The sequence below is a fragment of the Ranitomeya variabilis genome, chromosome 8, assembly GCF_051348905.1.
Source record: "Ranitomeya variabilis isolate aRanVar5 chromosome 8, aRanVar5.hap1, whole genome shotgun sequence".
Lineage (NCBI taxonomy): Eukaryota > Metazoa > Chordata > Amphibia > Anura > Dendrobatidae > Ranitomeya > Ranitomeya variabilis.
In genome coordinates, this window is record NC_135239.1 from 193,528,034 (window position 1) to 193,550,386 (window position 22,353).

The window sequence follows — 22,353 nt, forward strand, 5'->3', positions numbered from 1 at the left end:
ACTGAGTTGAACACACATATGAGTTCTATAAATTAATAATTAGGCATAAATCTTTGGTACACTGTTTAGCTTGAAAGAACAGTCAGCGGGGACAGAGTTATTATTTTTGCTTGGAAAGTTGTCAATATTTTACCCAGGTTGAGCTGTTGAAAATACATTCCAAGGTAGAAAGATTTCTCAGAGAAAATTAATTTATTACGACGGTAGAAAACTGTCCATGTACTTGATAAAAGAAAGGCACATAGTCTGGGTTAGAGTTTTCTTTTTTTTTTTCAGAAAGACCAAATAAAACTTCCTTTACATAGCACAATTAATGCAGTATTTGTAAGGAGTTGTCTGATTTAGAAAACATCCTGTTAAGGTTTAAAAGAAAATGGAGAATGTAACTCATTCACAATGGACCGTAGTCGGTAGTTCATAAAAAATATCCATTTGCTTGAGGACTCACTACATCTGTTGTATTTCATTGGTGTCAACTGGTATTTTGGGAGTTGACGGATTCTCCGTTGCGGGATGACCTTCTTTTTATTGGTGGACCCTTCTTGCAAAAAGAGATTGCAAATGGTGGACAACTTCATAGGGATTTTAGTGAAACTTTAAAAAGTTAAGAAATTAAGGCCGATCGTCTACACATTAGAGTCTTTAAGGGGTATTTTTAGTTCTTAGTCTTATTTACAAGTCAATCTACTGTACTTCAATCTCGAAATGTGTAATACACTTATGTTGCATTAAAAGGTTATTCCCAAAAAGTTCCGACTGCTGGGACCCAAAGTGATTTTGAGGTCTTGGCTTTAGAACCCCAAAAACAGGCCTATGAAGCCCAACCTTACATGAAGTGTGTGTGATCTCTGCTCCATTTATTGTGTGTGGGACTGCCTTGATCAACACTCAGCTAGATCCAAAAACAATGAATGCAGCAGAGGTTGCGCACGCGCACTTCTGTTCTTTTCAAGAGCTGCAAAACCTCTTTCTCAGGGATTGCAATCTCAGGATCGTTGAGGTCAGACCTTCAGCAGTCAGCAAGATACCCTCTATGCCATAGATAGGAGATAGCTTGCTTGGTTCAAATTAACCCTTTAAGTGCTGCAGCTCTGTACAATCACATGGATCACCGAGCACTTTTGTGCACTCCTTGTGCCCGCGCCAAGTCTACAAGTCAGGTGGTGCACAGCCTGCTTAGCATTGCAAAGACGAGCCACATCATGGTCATGCTTTGCACCACATCATGGTCATGCTTTGCACTGTGTGAAATGTACATACGCAGACCCAGAACACACCAGCCAGAACCAATCATGCATGCAGAAAAGAACAGCATTTGCTCTGTTCTCTAAAAGCATACGTAGAACACGGCACGTGCCAAGAGATTTGGAGCTTAAATTCCAAAAAAAGTGGAGAAATTGGAGAAAGACACACATAGAGGGGAAATAAAAGTTTATTTTTTAATTATGTGGAGCTTTGGGTCACTTCCTTAGGTTGAGTGATAATAAAGACTGACAAGCCGTTAACAACAAAAAGGGTGATCACACACATGAAAACAGTTCAATGACTGAAGCTAAATTTATTGACATGTCCAAACCAGGATGTAAACTAATATCACACTATGTATTTTTGTGAAGTTGAAAATCCCTTTTAAGTAACTAGCCATGTTATGATCTGGTCTATCCCTTTTTATATGGACAGACTGAATGGTTCATGAAATTAGTCTAGGAGGTACTTGTAATGGGTCCTGATGGGCTACTTGGAAAAATTTCATTTTTTAATAAAACCTCTTGAACACATTTGTATTACATGTAATCTTTGTGCAAGAATCTGTTATATAATGAAGAGGTGTATTCTCTGTAATTAATCTTTATCGTGTTTGGTTATAACACTTGAAAAATATTTTTCACGCAGACTGTAAAAGTAAGAACTTGACGAGAAGGTGTCCTAGAAACATGAACCGTTTGTCATTTTTCAGCCGATCACCATAGTAATTGGCTCACCTAAGCGATGGTTTCAGCTCAAAAGCCAGATGCCACTTCCAGTAATTATGTCTGATTCATCAGGTTAACATCTGAGACAACTTAACAAGGTCACCGATACTTATGTCTATTCTTCAAGCCCATTGACCTTCCAGATAAGAATTTCTCTAATTAATATAGTCTAACAAACATCAACAACCTTGAAAACATATGTTGTGTGAGGAAGATACTTAAGCAAAAACTTTGGTCTAAAGAGCAAAGAACAAAGAGACTATTGTTTTTTAAAAAAATGCAGTGATCAAGAAAATAAATAATAGCTGCAGTAATAGAAATGTTGACAACATGTACAGATAGGTCCTTCCCTAAAGGGATTGTCTACTACTCAGACAACCCCTTCTCAATCCATGTTTCCTTCCAGTAAAATAATAACACTTGCACAAATGTCAATAGTGAAACGCTTGTAATTGCTTGGAAAATACACATGGGGAGAAAACAGAGAGAGAGAGAGGACACCACTGACAGTAAGAGCTTACACTCTACGGGAGAAAGAGGACCCCGCTGACCATAAGAGCTTACATTCTACATGAGAAACAGGACCCCACTGACCATAAGAGTTTACCCTCTACAGGAGAAAAAGTGAGGACTCTACTGACCATAATAGCTTACAGTCTATAGGAGAGAGAGAGAACCCCGCTGACTATAAGGGTACCGTCACACATTGAAATTTCCATCGCTACGACGTTACGATTCGTGACGTTCTAGCGATAGCGTTACGATATCGCAGTGTCTGACACGCAGCAGCGATCAGGGATCCTGCTGAGAATCGTACGTCGTAGCAGATCGTATGGAACTTTCTTTCGTCGCTTGATCACCCGCTGACATCGCTGGATCGTTGTGTGTGACAGCGATCCAGCGATGTCTTCGCTTGTAACCAGGGTAAACATCGGGTAACTAAGCGCAGGGCCGCGCTTAGTAACCCGATGTTTACCCTGGTTACAAGCGTAAACGTAAAAAAACAAACCGTACATACTCACCCGTCGGTGTCCTTCAGGTCCCTTGCAGTCTGCTTCCTGCTCTGAGTGCCGGCCGGAAAGTGAGAGCAGATCACAGCGGTGCTGCGATCTGCTCTCACTGTACGGCTGCACTCAGAGCAGGAAGCAGACGGCAAGGGACCTGAAGGACACCGACGGGTGAGTATGTACGGTTTGTTTTTTTACGTTTACGCTGGTAACCAGGGTAAACATCGGGTTACTAAGCGCGGCCCTGCGCTTAGTTACCCGATGTTTACCCTGGTTACCCGGGGACTTCGGCATCGCTCCAGCGCCGTGATTGCAACGTGTGACCGCAGTCTACGACGCTGGAGCGATATTCATACGATCGCTGCGACGTCACGGATCGTGCCGTCGCAGCGATGAAAATTTCAATGTGTGACGGTACCCTAAGAGCTTACACTCTACAGTAGAGAGCCAGGACCAAACTGACCATAAGAGCTTACACTGTAGAGGAGAGAGAGGACCACACTGACCATAAGAGCTTACACTCTACAGTAGAGAGAGGACCCCGTTGACTATAAGAGCTTACACTCTACAGGAGAGAGAGAGGGCCCCGCTGACCATAAGAGCTTACACTGTACAGGAGAGAGAGGACCCCACTGACCATAAGAGCTTACACTGTACACGAGAGAGAGGCCCCCACTGACCATAAGAGCTTACACTGTGCAGGAGAGAGAAGACCCCACTGACCATAACAGCTTACACTCTACAGGAGAGATAGGACCCCAGTAACCATAAGAGATTACACACTACAAGAGAGAGAGAGGACCCCACTGACCATAAGAGCTTACACTGTACAGGAGAGAAAGGACCCCACTGACCATAAGAGCTTACACTCTACAGGAGAGAGAGGACCCCAGTAACCATAAGAGCTTACACTGTACACGAGAGAGAGGCCCCCACTGACCATAAGAGCTTACACTCTACAGGAGAGAGAGAGGACCACACTGACCATAAGAGCTTACACTCTACAGGAGAGATAGGACCCCAGTAACCATAAGAGATTACACACTACAAGAGAGAGAGAGGACCCCACTGACCATAAGAGCTTACACTCTACAGGAGAGAGAGGACCCCAGTAACCATAAGAGATTACACACTACAAGAGAGAGAGAGTGCCCCGCTGACCACAGGAGCTTACACTCTACTGGAGAGAGAGACTTACCCAGTGACTCTAGAGATGGATAACGACTCTGTCGCACAAACTGTACTCCTCAGATTTGTGATGGCCTAGGCAATGACCACCACTGTCCAAGGAATGATAATCTGTAAAATGTCATAACTAAAGGCCATTATGGGAAAGCCCACAAGGCAATGCAAAATGATGTTAGCCTTCTCTATGATGCTATGTTCGAATTTGCATGAAACCTCGAATCTCAGGAAATTTGATGTGAACTCGATCCTCTGTGGATCCATCCGCTCATCTCTACAAAAAATTGATCGGTCATATTGACTTTTGACATCCTTTGTTTTCTGGGTAGATAAGCTGTGGTCAGAAGTCTGGAAATGGCTTTTGCTCCATTCCCTACTGACAACACATTTTATTCCTGCTACGTCCATCACTAGGACTGCTGTGCGGAACGCCAGTCTAAGTGAATCAGGGCTTATATCCTCAGCTACCCCTAGGTCCAGATTTATACTTCGCTATTCATTAAAAAGAAAAGTTTCCAGGTTAGTTTAACAACTTTTGTCCTTAGTAAAACCATATTGGCTACCACTTACCATGTTATTTTCTACTACACAGTCCTGTACATAATGTAGACCTTAACAAGCCTAGAGAAGTGGTTATAGCCCGGAAAATCAATATGTCAAGTCGGAACATGGACATGCAATCACCTGAAATCATTTAGAAGTGATCTTGTCTTTAACATTAAAGCACATTTTATGTTCTTACCTACCTTAATCACAGATTATTTCTCTAGAAGCCGTGCCTCAGGCTGAGCACACAAAAATAAGATTACAAAAACCATCTGAATCTCAGATTAAATTCCAAGGAACGTTTGGCTTCATTTGCATGATGTTCCTTCAGCCTAAGCCTCTGCGTGTCTTATTTTTACCGAGAATCTCCTTAAATTTTCTCTAAGACGATTGTATGAATGCAATCAGAATTATATTACTATTCAGACTTTTTTTTTCTAGACTTTTTTCTTTATGCAAAGGCATCAACGTATATTGTTTTCACTGGCTCCTGAGCTGTGTTCCGCACTGTTTGATTTCACACTTTCATTAATATTTCCTTATTTCTTTATATCTAATTAAATAAACGCACTCATTAGCATAACGAATGAATTGCGCTGTGTGCCATTAACTTTCCGTGTCCCATTTAGCCCAATGTAAAACAGCCGCAACGTTCATAAACATTTGCAGAATGGCACAAAATTAATTTTTCAACAAATGTAAACAATTTTCAATAATTAGCTGAAAATTAATCTACCTGAATGAATTCTCCGGTCTGACATATGTTGTGACTGCTCAAATTGCATTGAGATGGGAGCCGCAGCATTCAATGAAGTGTCAGTCAATGTTTTCATGCTATATAAATAATTCAGAACTTTGGAATTAGCATGCATAATGAAAGCATTTAAGCAATTTGAGGTAGGAAAAAACTATTTAGAAGAGTGCAACAACCGAGGAAATAAAATATTCACTTTGTAGCTTTCGGTTGACACTTTTGTCAGCTGAGAGTTTTTTTAATTCAATACGTCTCCAGGTAAGAACGTCAGATGAAATGGGAAATATCCCCCCCAGTGTAAAATACACACAGTACTAAACCCTTAACAGCAGAGCCAATCTTTGTTTTTGCATTTAAGTTTTTCCTCCTCTTTCAACAGCCATACCTTTTTTATTGTCGTCATAGCTGTTTTTTTTTTCTTCTGGGACAAGCTTTAATTTTGAAAGACACTGGTTACTTTAAAGAGGTTCTCCAGGACTTTAAAGGCAATCTTTCACCCTCTTGGATGTACCTAAGCTATGAATATGGGCATACAGGTACAAGAATACTTAAAATAGTCATACCTGTATGCCTCATATCTGCAGTCTTCTTCTTCAGAAATCCTCTTTTCATCCTGTGCACACGTTCTGGATTTTTTGTGGGTTTTTTTGCGTTTTTTTGCTATAAAACCACGATAAAATACTTAAAATACACATACATACATACAATATGCATATCCCATTATTTATAATGCATTTCGCAATTTTTGTGCATATGTTGCATTTTTTCCACGAAAAAAAACGCCTCGCGGAAAAAAAACGCAGCATGTTCATTAATTTAGCGGATTTTTTGAGGATTTCCCAATATATAATTGCATCCCAGAACCTCCGGGAAATAACGCAAAAAAATCTGCAAACAAATGCGCAAAAAATGCAAGAAATACGTGAAAAAAATGCAAATGTCTTGTTTTGTTCAGGAAATTTCTACAAGAAATCCTGACGTGTGCACATAGCCTTATGGTCTTTCAGGCTCAGTGAATGCAGTGCCTGGATGGAAACTTGGCCTCCGGTCTTCATTTTTGTTCCTGACGCCTCTTACCAGCATCACAGGGCCATGTGACATCTAGTGGTTGTCCCAGCCCTGTGGCCTGCAATTGCAATATTCTGCCCTTCTATGAACCGATATCGGTTTCTTGTTTCTTCTGCAAACGTGCACTTCAGAGCAATTTTTTGACCAATAGACAGGGGATTCAGGACCTGGAACTAGAGTTGGGCGGATCAATTTGTGGGACTCAGTAGTCTCTTTCTGCTGGATAGAGGCTGACAAATTTCTTATTTTCTGGGATCCCCGGTGTGGATTTTGATTAACCCGGCTGTCACAATGATATCTGCGTGACAAGCTGCAATAATGACATTGTGCTAGCCTGGCTAATCAGAAGCCATGCTAGAGATCCAGGATAGTTACAGACTTGCAAGCTTCCCATCCAGCAGCCATAGACTCCTGACCAGGCTGATGGACCAGTCTCACAAATTGATAATGGTCACAAGCTCTCAACGTATGAGTGTGGTCTTAGTCTGACCATCAGGCTAAAGGTCCCTATCTATCCCTGCACCTGGGAATACCCCTGAAGGTGGAGATGCCTGAGCCTCATTCAATACTATGCTCCTAAGCAGCACTAGCCTGAAACGTGAATGGGGAAATACAAATCAAGACAGACAGGGCAGAACTAAAACACAGTCACACAACACACTCTCAAAGAAGTACACAAAGGGACATAAAGTGTAAAGCCTGAGAGGCTACAAAGTAATATGAAGACAGCTAGGGCAAAAAGGAACGAAACACCGCTCACAACTACTTTGGTAATAACCAGTACACCAGAACGTGTCCACCTCTCCTAGACCAATATTGGGAAATCTATTGCTGGCATCCCCTGATATGTGGAGCCAGCTTAAGCTGGACAGGGCAGCCATGAATGGTTCTCCTTCAGCATGTGACCACAGGTAATGAACAAGCTATGTTCAGCAAAGAATGAACTCCTTCTTACCTGGCTAGGTGCTACAGATCTAGAAGTCGTCGCCCAAGTCACTCTGTGCTGACCATAGCTATCTATTCAGTCACAAGTAGGAATCTACAGACCTGAGGCCACCATGACAGCTGGAGATGTTTGAGAAAACCTCCTTGTGACAGTAAGGCCGGGGTCACACTTGCGTGTGCAATGTGAGAAACTCGCGGGAGTCTCTCGCATCAATACCCGGCTCTGCCGCCGGCGGTTTGGACCGGAGCATTCTTCTGAATAGAAATACATGTAGCCATGTGCTCCGGTCCTGAGTGCCGGTGCCAGTGGTGGGTATTGATGCAAAAGACTCACGCAAGTTTTTCGCATTGCACACGCAAGTGGGACCCCGGCCTAAGTCTATGAGAGCCTTGTTCTGGCCTCTTTCTGGCTCTCCTAGACTTACTCTAGTAAGGACCTATTGAATAGGAAGGGTAACTCTCAGTGGTCAACTTATTTAAAGATTTCCGGGAGAAATAGAGAGGAATTACACAATACAGAGTTGGAAGAAAAGGTTTTGCTTGGAAAGGCAATTATTTACTAAAACAGACATATCCGGAGAGCTGACAGATCCTATTTAACAGTGGCGCTCAGACCCTTTAAGGATAGCGCACACGTTAATTGTTTTAACAATATCCTATTAATTTTCAGACTCATGAATTCCTCAGCCGTATTTAGTACACTTAATCCCAGATAAGAAAGCATTAGTCCGAAGGCCTAACCAAGCATTACGGCCAGGAAATACACACACACATATCTGCAGAATGCTCTTAATTCGGATACACGGTCTGTAAAAATGTTTCAATTAACCATTTACATTTCAAAGGGTCAATGCGATAACGCAGATTTGTGTCTCTAAGTAAAACATTTCATCTGGGTTAATTTAAGGCCCTTCCGATTTGCTTGGTTCATTCCTCCTGACCGATCCCGGCCTTGTCTTCAGTAGAAAATCTATACATAGCGTTAAGCAACTGGTAGACAATTCATAAGACGTCAATAGGAGAAACGGATCTTCTTCTCGTGTCACCAGGGACCAGGGAACGTGGATAATTAGCTTTACCTTCCTTACACCACGTAGCAAGATGTGAAGCTTTAATAAAGATGTTTTAACATGGTTCAATCTATTTCCAATTAAGACATTATTATCACAAGAGAATCTATTTCCCATTAACACAGGTGTGATTAAATATTTCCCATGAATAGACCTTTATATTTCGGGAAGTAGAAAGTTCTGCAGAAAATACTTAATTTCTTGGATAACATTCACGATTTCTTATATTCTTGTTAAACAAAACAAGTAGAAGACCTGTGTCCTTCGGTCAGAGAGTCTCAAAAAAGGTTCATTCAGAAGTCCATTTTTCATGTACGAGTTTAATCTGTGTTTTTCACAGATAGAACTCGTTCCTCGTTTAATCTATGGGGCTGTTCACATGTTGGATTTTTTTGCAGACAGAGTGGTCCTTGCAAAATCTCAGAGACTTTGCCAACATTGATTCAAATCGATGGGTCCGTAAAAAAATCGGACAGCACATCCAAGTAATGTAAATTTTTCACAGACTGCTAGGTAGGAGAAACTGGAGAAACTTTTTTATTTCTCATCCAAGAAAAACTGATGAAACTCTGACCGAACTCTGATGAGACTCTGATGAAACGCTGAATGGAAGCACTGACAAAACTAGCACTAAGGTTACATTTAAACGTCTGATTTTTTTTTTATGTACGAGAAAATCAGATGGATTAGGCTAAATTCACACTAGGTGTTTTTGCAGAATTTCTTAATGTGTTTTTATGCAAATTTTCAGCTGCGTTTTACAATACCAGCAAAGTCTATGAGATTTCCGAACTCCCATTCATACATTTTGGGTTTTTTTTCATCAGGATTTTGTGCTGTGCATGTTTTTTTTTGCAGAATGGAGAATGTCACTTCTTTCTGCATCTTTTCAGCATTTTTCACCCAATGGGTGGTGAAAAAAATGCTGAAAAAACGCACAAAAAAGTAGGTACCAGGTTTTGCTGCATTTTTTGTGCCAAACCCTAATTCTACAGAATAGAACTTTTTTTTCAAAACTAAAATTTATCAGCATGCACAAGAGACAAATCTATCATGCCAAAACCGCAGCAAAAAAGCACAAAAAACGCATGAAAAAAAAACTAAGAAAACATGATTTTTTTCTGCAGCTTCTTTCCTGCAAAGAGATCAGGTTTTGCTGCAAAAAAAAAAGCTGAAAAATGCCTATTGTGTACCTACCCTCCTACCCTTATTCTGATCAGACTTTAAACAGTTTGATCAGAATGGGGGACGAGTCATCCAATTTTGTTGTATGTGTAAAAATTAAAAAAAAAACTTCTCCACCTTCTCCATTCTGTCAGTCCATGAAATCTAGACTGCACTAGGATATCATCCAAGTGCTGTCTGATTTTTTTATGGATCCATTGTCTTGCATTGCTGATTTTCATCCGACCCTCAAATCAAAATCAAACATGTCTCCAATTTTTTCCATGTACCACTGAGTTTGAGGCTATCACAGGTATGAATGCCATCCGTGAAAATCATGGATAGCACTCGCACACAAAAATCAAACAATTGAATGAAACCTTACTCCTTCTAGATACGTCCCACTTTTCAATATTGCTGCCTAATTTGAGAGCCCTGCTTCATGACTCTCCTGTTAATGCAATAGTTATCTTGGCAGTTTCAGTAGCACCTTATTTGAACAAGGGACAGTCACGACACTTGATATACCATAACAATCAAGGCCTGTGACATGTTTCACCATCAAAACAGCTTCATCAGGGGTAGAGCTTGATACATTAAGTAATTCAACATCAGTGCTACACACTGACCATACAAATCTGCTATATATTTAAAGCACAACTACAGCATTTTTGTTGTTGTTTATTTAACTGCTAGGGTGGTGCCACTAATCTAAGTTCCTTGTACTTAGTATCACACTCATCAGCCACCGTCTTCTTTTGTTACCTGCGCCGCTCCGTCCATCTTCTTCTTTTACCTGCCGGATCGCTCCAGTCGTTGCTTGGTGATCCGGAAGTCACAACTCAATTTAAGTCTATGAGAGGCACAGTGAGGTCAGGACAAGGCTCTCGTAGACTGACATTGAGAGCTGGTGGTGACCGTTACCTCTGACTTCCAGAGTTGTTTTTCCACTTAGGTATGGTGGAAGGAACACAGACGTACTTGGAAGACAGATCAGAAACTACTCTACTCACGAAGAGGCAATATGCTTAGTAGTTACAAAATCACAAGAAGAACCTTCTTGAACAGAGGTAGACAGTGTGTTCACACCTACGACACTATGCACAGGCTATAGCTAAACTCATCGTCTGCTTCTTCACTCTGAGAAAGTCTCTGCATCACTGTCAAAGCAGCACAGCACACTATTTCTTGCACTGCTTGGTTCAGCCCATCTTGAAGTTGCTTCTCTGTTCTGGCAAACTACTACACTTACAGGCACAGACTCCCTCCAGTGTCGCCATCTTCTCGCGAATGTGAGTGGCTAAACTTTGCCTATCTGCTGGATGTACTCTTCACTCACAGAAATTATCCACTTTTTTTCACTGTGGCATAAATCCTTTCATAGTGTATGGTGGTACTCTCTTGCAATGTCTCAATCATCTTGGACAAAATACATAGCTCCTAGCTCCTTGTGGGATGGTTCTCCATCGATGGCAAGTGGTTTTCACCCAACTATTAGCTGCTGAGATGCAAATACTTTCTCTGCTGTGTTCCACATTTCTCCTCCTTCTACCAAACTGCCCCATCTTTCTGATCTCTACCTTTACATGTTTCAAGAGAGATCGGTAAAACGGTGTTGGTCTAATTTTCCATTTTCTAGTCCATCCTTGATGAAAAATTCTACATCCATTTGGCCACCATGAAATGGAATGTTTTGCATACATATTTATTCAGCTATCAAAGAACCTTTGGGAGTAGGGTTGAGCGACTTTGACTTTTTTAGGGTCGAGTCGGGTTTCGCGGAACTCGACTATCTCAAAAGTCGGGTCGAGTGAAATCGGCCAATTATCTCGTAAAGTCGGGATCGGCCGAAACACGAAACCCAATGCAAGTCAATGGGGCAGCATAATCGGCAATGAGTGGGGGCCAGGAAAACACCTACAGTGCCCATTTTAATGGCAAAACCATCCATTCTTGTTAATGAAGCTTGTCAATCTTAATTTCCCTTATAATAATAGTTAGGCATTGGAAATTGGGGGTCATTTGGCTAAAGTTGTTGGGGGTAGGGCTGGTTCAAGTATTTTGTGGGCCCAGGAAATCTGGACCACGTCACGGCAGTGGCGCAGGGAGAGGTAAGTATTTCAACTTTGCAAGTGCTGTGATCCTGAGCAAGCAGGGGGGGCCCACTCTTTGGCATTGACACTGGCACAGGGCCCCTCAAAGTACAGCGGTGTGTTTGCACGGCGGGGGCGCCTCCCACCGACAGCGACACTTTTGCGTACTATGAGGGGCCCTGTGCCAGTGACGTCGCCAACGAGTATGCCCCACCCCTACCTGATGAAGGAACCTGCACTTTCATCTGCACCTTCCTCTTTGTCCCCGTGTAAGGTGGTATAGCATGCGGGAAGGGGAACCTTACTTTCAACAGGGTCAGATTCTGGCTGTGTAGAGTGCAAGGGGAATGCAGTGGTCTGGGTCAATGTACCAGCAGACTCATCTAGCAGTGGCTGGGCAATGGGCAGGATGAGGAGGAAACACAGATATAGGGCCAAAGAATAAACTAGGCTAAATGCAGTTCAAAATTGGTAAAAGGACTAACCAGGCCGCAGTGGTTTGTTCAGTGGAGGACAACTGTAATGAGAGGCTGACACAGTTAGTAGGCCCAAGTACTTAAGTGGGCCAAATGAAGTTCAAAATTGGTAACAGGAGTAAACAAGCGGCACTGCTTTGTTCAGTGGAGGAGAACACCAAGGAGCGGCAGACACCGTTACTAGGCCCCAACCAAAGTAGTAGGGCAACTGCAGTGTGACATTAAAAAATACTCAATGAGAGCCTGAAGGTTGAAGCTCAGCTTTTTCAGTGGAGGACAACACCAGGGAGCGGCAGACACCGTTACTAGGCCCCAATCAAAGTAGTAGGCCAACTGCAGCGTGACATTAAAAAATACGCAATGAGAGCCTGAAGGTTGAAGCTCAGACAAGGAAACCTGGAGGAGAACACCAAGGAGCAGCAGACACCGTTACTAGGCCCCAACTGTTGTGAATTCTGTTCTTGAACTCCCTCCTGTGGTCATGAATGGTACTTCGGCGAGTTCGGCCCATGGACTCCCTCTGGTGGCTGTGAGTGGAGCTGCTGGTTCTGAGGTTCCTTCCTCAGCTGACCTCGTTTGGTCCCAGGCTGGCTGCTCTATTTAATTCCACTCAGATCGTTACTTGATGCCAGCTGTCAATGTTCTAGTACTGGTTCAGATCTCTCTTGGATTTTTCTGAGGACCTGTCTACTCCAGCAGAAGCTAAGTCCCTGCTAGTTTATTTGCTGATCTTTGTTTTCTTGTCCAGCTTGCTATCATGATATTGCCTTGCTAGCTGGAAGCACTGGGAGGCAGAGTGGCACCTCCGCACTGTGAGTCGGTGCGGGGGTCTTTTTGCACACTCTGCGTGGCTTTTTGTAGTGTTTTGTGCTGACCGCAAAGATACCTTTTCTATCCTCAGTCTGTTTAGTGAAGTCTGGCCTCCTTTGCTGAAACCTGTTTCATTCTTATGTTTGTGACTTTCATCTTAACTCACAGTCAATATTTGTGGGGGGCTGCCTTTTCCTTTGGGGAAATTTCTCTGAGGCAAGTTAGGCTTTATTTCCTATCTTTAGGGGTAGTTAGCTCTTAGGCTGTGAAGAGGCGTCTAGGCAGAGTTAGGTATGCTCCACGGCTATTTCTAGTGTGTGTGTGATAGGATTAGGCTTGCGGTCAGCAGAGCTCCCACTTCCCAGAGCTCGTCCTGTGTGATAGTTTAACCATCAGGTCATTCCGGGTGCTCCTAACCACCAGGTCCATAACACCAAACCAAAGTAGTAGGGCAACTGCAGTGTGACATTAAAAAATACTCAATGAGAGCCTGAAGGTTGAAGCTCAGCTTTTTCAGTGGAGGACAACACCAGGGAGCGACAGACACCGTTACTAGGCCATAACCAAAGTAGTAGGCCAACTGCAGTGTGACATTAAAAAATACTCAATGAGAGCCTGAAGGTTGAAGCTCAGATAAGGAAACCTGGAGGAGAACACCAAGGAGCGGCAGACACCGTTACTAGGCCCCAACCAAAGTAGTAGGGCAACTGCAGTGTGACATTAAAAAATACTCAATGAGAGCCTGAAGGTTGAAGCTCAGACAAGGAAACCTGGAGGAGAACACCAAGGAGCGGTAGACACCATTACTAGGCCCCAACCAAAGTAGTAGGGCAACTGCAGTGTGACATTAAAAAAATACTCAATGAGAGCCTGAAGGTTGAAGCTCAGCTTTTTCAGTGGAGGACAACACCAGGGAGCGACAGACACCGTTACTAGGCCACAACCAAAGTAGTAGGCCAACTGCAGTGTGACATTAAAAAATACTCAATGAGAGCCTGAAGGTTGAAGCTCAGCTTTTTCAGTGGAGGACAGCGTGATTTAGGGGCGCAGACAGACAAAGGTAGTATGTGTTAACTAAAAAAGTTGGCTCTATGCAGTTTTAAATTGGTTACAGGGGTACACAGGCAGCATTGGTGTGGTCAGCGGAGGACGATTGCAAGGAGGGACCGCAGACAGACTTACTAGGCCTAAAATAATAAAATAGGCTCTATGCAGTTTTAAATAGGTTACATGGGTACACAGGCAGCATTGGTGTGGTCATCGGAGGACGATTGCAAGGAGGGACCGCAGACAGACTTACTAGGCCTAAAATAAAAAAGCAGGCTCTATGCAGTTTTAAATAGGTTACATGGGTACACAGGCAGCATTGGTGTGGTCAGTGGAGGACGATTGCAAGGAGGGACCGCAGACAGAATTACTAGGCCTAAAATAAATAAAAATAGGCTCTATGCAGTTTAAAATAGGTTACTTGGGTACACAGGCAGCATTGTTGTGGTCAGCGGAGGACGATTGCAAGGAGGGACCGCAGAGATTTACTAGGCCTAAAATAAAAAAGCAGGCTCTATGCAGTTTTAAATAGGTTACTTGGGTACACAGGCAGCATTGTTGTGGTCAGCGGAGGACGATTGCAAGGAGGGACCGCAGACAGACTTACTAGGCCTAAAATAAATAAAAATAGGCTCAAGGCACTTAGAGTTATCTCGCAGGGGTACACAGGCAGCATTGGTGTGGTCAGCGGAGGACGATTGCAAGGAGGGACCGCAGACAGACTTACTAGGCCTAAAATAAAAAAGCAGGCTCTATGCAGTTTTAAATAGGTTACATGGGTACACAGGCAGCATTGGTGTGGTCAGCGGAGGACGATTGCAAGGAGGGACCGCAGACAGACTTACTAGGCCTAAAACAAATAAAAATAGGCTCTATGCAGTTTTAAATAGGTTACATGGGTACACAGGCAGCATTGTTGTGGTCAGCGGAGGACGATTGCAAGGAGGGACCGCAGACAGACTTACTAGGCCTAACATAAAAAAGCAGGCTCTATGCAGTTTTAAATAGGTTACATGGGTACACAGGCAGCATTGTTGTGGTCAGCGGAGGATGATTGGAAGGAGTGTCTGACACAGTTATTACTCCCAAAAAATAAATAGATGTTAATGTCTCGCAAAACAACAAAACAAAAAAACAAAAGTGTGGCATACTTAGGTACAGGGGTGGGCTCCACTGCTGAGTTTCAGACATAGTAATTTGGCACTAAGTATTTACTGGTGTCAATATAGGACACTGACCCTGACTATTTTAACTAGCATCATACATGTCAACAAATTGGTATTGTCAGTGCCAGGCATTGAAGGATGTCAGCGCATAGACTAAATATTGTTGGAGCTGTGAGAGATAATTTTGCACGTGGTAGAGCACAGTTTGAGCTGGGGGGGGAACTCTCTTGTGGCCGGCGGTACAGGCCCATGGCCCCTCATGTTACATCGGTGTGTCTGACGTTGGTTGCGCGCCACCACCGCCAGAGACACTTTATTGTACTATGAGGGACCCAGTGGCAGTGCCGTCGACCAAAAGCGGGCACACCCACCTCTTCAGACAAACGGCACTCTAACGGGTGCTTGCGCCAAGTGGCGAGACCACGGCCCCGTGGGGGGAGTTTTCCCATTTAGGGAGGTGTAAACATGTCGTATGCTGGACAAACAGCTTCTGCAAATTAAGAGATTGGAACACTCAGTAAGACCAGTCCACAAGGAAGACCTTTCTATAGGAAAGCTAGGTGTCAGCCGGGAAAGGTGGGGCAAAATAATTTGAAATCCAGGAGTGGTTCATTTTAATGAAGGTTAGATCATCAACATTTTGGGTGGCCAGACGAGTCCTTTTTTCGGTTAATATTGAACCAGCAGCACTGAATACTCTTTCTGATAGCACACTAGCTGCTGGGCAAGCTAGCTCCTGCAATGCATATTCTGCCAATTCAGGCCAGGTGTCTAATTTGGATGCCCAGTAATCAAATGGGAATGACGGTTGAGGGAGAACATCGATAAGGGCTGAAAAATAGTTAGTAACTAGTGTTGAGCATTCCGATACCGCAAGTATCGGGTATCGGCCGATACTTGCGGTATCGGAATTCCGATACCGAGATCCGATACTTTTGTGGTATCGGGAATCGGTATCGAAACAACATTAATGTGTAAAATAAAGAATTAAAATAAAAAATATTGATATACTCACCTGTCCGGAGGCCCCTGGACATCACCGCTGGTAACCGGCAGCCTTCTTTGCTTAAAATGAGCGCGTTTATGGCCTTCCATGACGTCACGGTTTCTGATTGGTCACGTGCTGCTCATGTGACTGCCACGCGACCAACCACAAGCCGTGACGTAATTCTCAGGTCCTAAATTCCTAATTCTAGGAATTCCTAATTCTAGGAATTTAGGACCTGAGGATTACATCACGGCTTGTGATTGGTCGCGTGGCGGTCACATGAGCGGCACGCGACCAATCAGAAGCCGTGACGTCATGGAAGGCCATAAACGCGCTCATTTTAAGCAAAGAAGGCTGCTGGTTCACAGCGGTAAGGTCCAGGCTGCGTCGGAGAGGTGAGTATAGCAATATTTTTTAATTTAATTCTTTATTTTACACATTAATATGGATCCAAGGGCCTGACGGAGAGTTTCCTCTCCTTCAGACCCTGGGAACCATCAGGGATACCTTCCAATACTTGAGTCCCATTCACTTGTATTGGTATCGGGTATCGGTATCGGATCAGATCCGATACTTTGCCGGTATCGGCCGATACTTTCCGATACCGATACTTTCAAGTATCGGACGGTATCGCTCAACACTATTAGTAACCATACTGGACAAATGTTGTCTCCTGTCACTTTGAATAGATGCTGCAGTACCTGTCCTGTCTGTGGTCATTGCGAAATCACTCTACAACCTGGTCAGAAAACCCCTCTGTCCAACGCCACTTCTGATTTGTGCACCTCTAACACCTCTGCCCTGTAGCCCCCTGCAGCTCGTGTGAGAACCATCACAGGTGCTGTGTGCTGGGAATGCCGGAATCAAACGGTCTACAAGAGTTGCTTGTTTGGTTGCTAATATTTGTTCGAGGTTCTCATGTGGCATAATATTTTGCAATTTGCCTTTATAGCGAGGATCAAGGAGGCAGGCCAACCAGTAATCGTCATCGGTCATCATTTTAATAATGCGTGTGTCCCTTTTGAGGATACATAAGGCATAATCCGCCATGTGGGCCAAAGTTCCAGTTGTCAAATCTGCGGTTGTGCTGGGTTGAGGGGCAGTTACAGGCAAATCTACGTCACTTGTCTCCCTCAAAAAACCTGAACCCGGCCTTGCCACGCCAATAATTTCCATTGGCCCCGGAGAAGCTTCCTCATTTAAAAAATACTCATCCCCATCATCCTCCTCGTCCTCCTCCTCTTCGCCCGCTACCTCGTCCTGTAGACTGCCCTGACCAAACAATGGCTGACTGTCATCAAGTCTTTCCTCTTCCTCGGCTGCAGATGCCTGCTCCTTTATGTGCGTCAAACTTTGCATCAGCAGACGCATTAGGGGGATGCTCATGCTTATTATGGCGTTGTCTGCACTAACCAGCCATGTGCATTCCTCAAAACACTGAAGGACTTGACACAGGTCTTGTACCTTCGACCACTACACACCTGACAACTCCATGTCTGCCATCCAACTGCCTGCCCGTGTATGTGTATCCTCCCACAAATACATAACAGCACGCCTCTGTTTGCACAGTCTCTGAAGCATGTGCAGTGTTGAGTTCCACCTTGTTGCAACATCGATGATTAAGCGATGCTGGGGAAGGTTCAAAGACCGCTGATAGTTCTGCATACGGCTGGAGTGTACGGGCGAACGGCGGATATGCGAGCAAAGTCTGCGCACTTTGAGGAGCAGGTCGGGTAACCCCGGATAACTTTTCAGGAAGCACTGCACCACCAGGTTTAAGGTGTGAGCCAGGCAAGGAATGTGTTTCAGTTGGGAAAGGGCTATGGCAGCCATGAAATTCCTTCCATTATCACTCACTACCTTGCCTGCCTCAAGATGTACAGTGCCCAGCCATGACTGAGTTTCTTTCTGCAAGAACTCAGACAGAACTTCCGCGGTGTGTCTGTTGTCGCCCAAACACTTCATTGCCAATACAGCCTGCTGACGCTTGCCACTAGCTGTCCCATAATGGGACACCTGGTGTGCAACAGTGGCAGCTGCGGATGGAGTGGTTGTGTGACTGCGGTCTGTGGACGAGCTCTCGCTTCTGCAGGAGGATGAGGAGGAGGAGGAGGGGGGGCGAACGCCTACAGCCAACTGTTTCCTAGACCGTGGGCTAGGCAGAACTGTCCCAATATTGCTGTCCCCTGTGGACCCTGCATCCACCACATTCACCCAGTGTGCCGTGATGGACACGTAACGTCCCTGGCCATGCCTACTGGTCCATGCATCTGTTGTCAGGTGCACCTTTGTAGTCACAGATTGCCTCAGTGCATGGACGATGCGCTCTTTAACATGGTGGTGGAGGGCTGGGATGGCTTTTCTCGAAAAGAAGTGTCGACTGGGTAGCTCGTAGCGTGGTACAGCGTAGTCCATCAGCGCTTTGAAAGCTTCGCTTTCAACTAACCGGTAGGGCATCATCTCTAATGAGATTAGTCTAGCAATGTGGGCGTTCAAACCCTGTGTACACAGATGCGAGGATGAGTACTTCCTTTTCCTAACAAGAGTCTCATGTAGGGTGAGCTGGACTGGAGAGCTGGAGATCGTGGAACTAGCGGTGGTGCCGGTGGACATGGCAGACTGAGAGAGGGTTGGAGATGGTATTCTTGCCGGTGCCCTACATGCAGTTTTTCCCTAATACGAACCTGGTGATTCCCTGACTGCTTTGGCCTGGCGACGAAAGCTGCACAGATACTGCAGGTGGTGCGGGAAATGGTGGGCTTACAGTGAGGGAAGGGATGTAGCGTTGCTGACTAGCTTAATTGGCCGAGGGTGCTGCAACCTTTAGGGACGTTTGGTAGTTAGTCCAGGCTTGCAAATGCATGGTGGTTAAATGTCTATGCATGCAACTTGTATTTAGACTTTTAAGATTCTGACCTCTGCTTAAGGTAGTTGAACATTTTTGACAGATGACTTTGCGCTGATCATTTGGATGTTGTTTAAAAAAATGCCAGACTGCACTCTTTCTACTATCGGATACCTTTTCAGGCATTGCAGACTGAGCTTCTTTAACCGGATGGCCACGCTGTCCTCCAACTGGTTTTGGTTTTGCCATGCGTTTTTGGCCAGATACGGGCCCGGCAGATGGAACCTGTTGTGATGTTGATATGTTGATACCTGCTGCGGCTCCTCCTCCTCCGCTTCAGAACTACTGCCGCCTGCACCCTGTTCCCCCAATGGCTGCCAATCGGGGTCAACAACTGGGTCATCTATGACCTCCTCTTCTATCTCGTGTGCAACTTCGTCTGTGTCACCGTGTAAGCCGGTGGTATAGCGTTCGTGACGGGGCACCATAGTCTCTGCTGGGTTTGATTCTGGCTCAGTACACTGCGAGGGCAATGTTCTGGTCTGAGTCAAAGGAACAGCATAGTAATCTGGCTGTGGCTGTGCATCTGTGCACTCCATGTCCGATTCAACTTCTAATGGGCATGGCCTGTTAACTGTTTCACTGTCTAACCCAGGAACGGTATGTGTAAAGAGCTCCATGGAGTAACCCATTGGGTCGCCTGACGCATCCTTCTCTCTTGTTCTGGGTGAAGAAGACAAGGAAGTGACTTGTCCCTGACCGTGAACATCCACTATCGACACGCTGCTTTTACATTTAGCACTTTCAGAAGAGGAGGCAAAAGAGCTAGAGGCTGAGTCAGCAAGAAAAGCCAAAACTTGTTCTTGCTGCTCCGGCTTTAAAAGCGGTTTTCCTACTCCCAGAAAAGGGAGCGTTCGAGGCCTTGTGTAGCCAGGCGACGAACCTGGCTCAACAACTCGAGACTTAGGTGCTGTAATGCTTTTACCACGACCACCTGATGCTCCACCACCACTACCATCATTACTAGCTGACAATGACCGCCCACGGCCACGACCTCTTCCACCAGACTTCCTCATTGTTTGCAAAACGTAACCAAAGTAACGGTATTTGTTACTGTAAAACAACTTATAAGGTGAACTCAAACTTCTGTAGGATTTATATATACCTTTATAGGTGGCTGACACTGAAAGGAAAATCAGGCCCAATGTTACACACTAGGTTTTCTGTGCCCCAATAATTTGAGACAGATGGCACACACAGGACCGGCACTCAAGCTGAAATGCCAATCTTAATCTCCCACAATTTTTTTTGTTTTCAGGGAGAATTTAAAAAAAAAAAAAAATTCCCAGTATGACACACTAGGTTTTCTGTGCCCCAATAATTTGAGACAGATGGCACACACAGGACCGGCACTCAAGCTGAAATGTCAATCTTAATCTCCCACTATTTTTTTTGTTTTCAGGGAGAATTTAAAAAAAAATAAAAAATTCCCAGTATGACACACTAAGTTTTCTGTGCCCCAATAATTTGAGACAGATGGCACACACAGGACCGGCACTCAAGCAGAAATGCCAATCTTAATCTCCCACTATTTTTTTTGTTTTCAGGGAGAATTTAAAAAAAAAAAAAATCCCAGTATGACACACTAGGTTTTCTGTGCCCCAATAATTTGAGACAGATAACACACAAAGGACCGGCACTCAAGCAGAAATGCCAATCTTAATCTCCCACTATTTTTTTTGTTTTCAGGGAGAATGTAAAAAAAAAAAAAAATCCCAGTATGACACACTAGGTTTTCTGTGCCCCAATAATTTGAGACAGATGGCACACACAGGACCGGCACTCAAGCAGAAATGCCAATCTTAATCTCCCACTTTTTTTTTGTTTTCAGGGAGAATTTAAAAAAAAAAAAAATTCCCAGTATGACACACTAGGTTTTCTGTGCCCCAATAATTTGAGACAGATGGCACACACAGGACCGGCACTCAAGCTGAAATGCCAATCTTAATCTCCCACTATTTTTTTTGTTTTCAGGGAGAATTAAAAAAAAAAAAAAAATTCCCAGTATGACACACTAGGTTTTCTGTGCCCCAATAATTTGAGACAGATGGCACACACAGGACCGGCACTCAAGCTGAAATGCCAATCTTAATCTCCCACTATTTTTTTTGTTTTCAGGGAGAATTAAAAAAAAAAAAAAAATTCCCAGTATGACACACTAGGTTTTCTGTGCCCCAATAATTTGAGACAGATGGCACACACAGGACCGGCACTCAAGCTGAAATGTCAATCTTAATCTCCCACTATTTTTTTTGTTTTCAGGGAGAATTTAAAAAAAAATAAAAAATTCCCAGTATGACACACTAAGTTTTCTGTGCCCCAATAATTTGAGACAGATGGCACACACAGGACCGGCACTCAAGCAGAAATGCCAATCTTAATCTGCCACTATTTTTTTTGTTTTCAGGGAGAATTTAAAAAAAAAAAAAATTCCCAGTATGACACACTAGGTTTTCTGTGCCCCAATAATTTGAGACAGATAACACACAAAGGACCGGCACTCAAGCAGAAATGCCAATCTTAATCTCCCACTATTTTTTTTTGTTTTCAGGGAGAATGTAAAAAAAAAAAAAATCCCAGTATGACACACTAGGTTTTCTGTGCCCCAATAATTTGAGACAGATGGCACACACAGGACCGGCACTCAAGCAGAAATGTCAATCTTAATCTCCCACTTGTTTTTTGTTTTCAGGGAGAATTTAAAAAAAAAAAAAAATTCCCAGTATGACACACTAGGTTTTCTGTGCCCCAATAATTTGAGACAGATGGCACACACCGGACCGGCACTCAAGCTGAAATGCCAATCTTAATCTCCCACTATTTTTTTTGTTTTCAGGGAGAATTAAAAAAAAAAAAAAAATTCCCAGTATGACACACTAGGTTTTCTGTGCCCCAATAATTTGAGACAGATGGCACACACAGGACCGGCACTCAAGCAGAAATGCCAATCTTAATCTCCCACTATTTTTTTTGTTTTCAGGGAGAATTTAAAAAAAAAAAAAAAAAAAGGGGACTGTCCTACAATTACTATCTCCCTGCAGTAATCTCAGCAAGGTATGGCAGGCAGCAGTAACAAGGAGTGGACAGCTGCACAAAAAAAACAAAAGTGTGGACAAACAAACAAGATAGCTGTGCAGAAAGGAAGGAACAACAGGA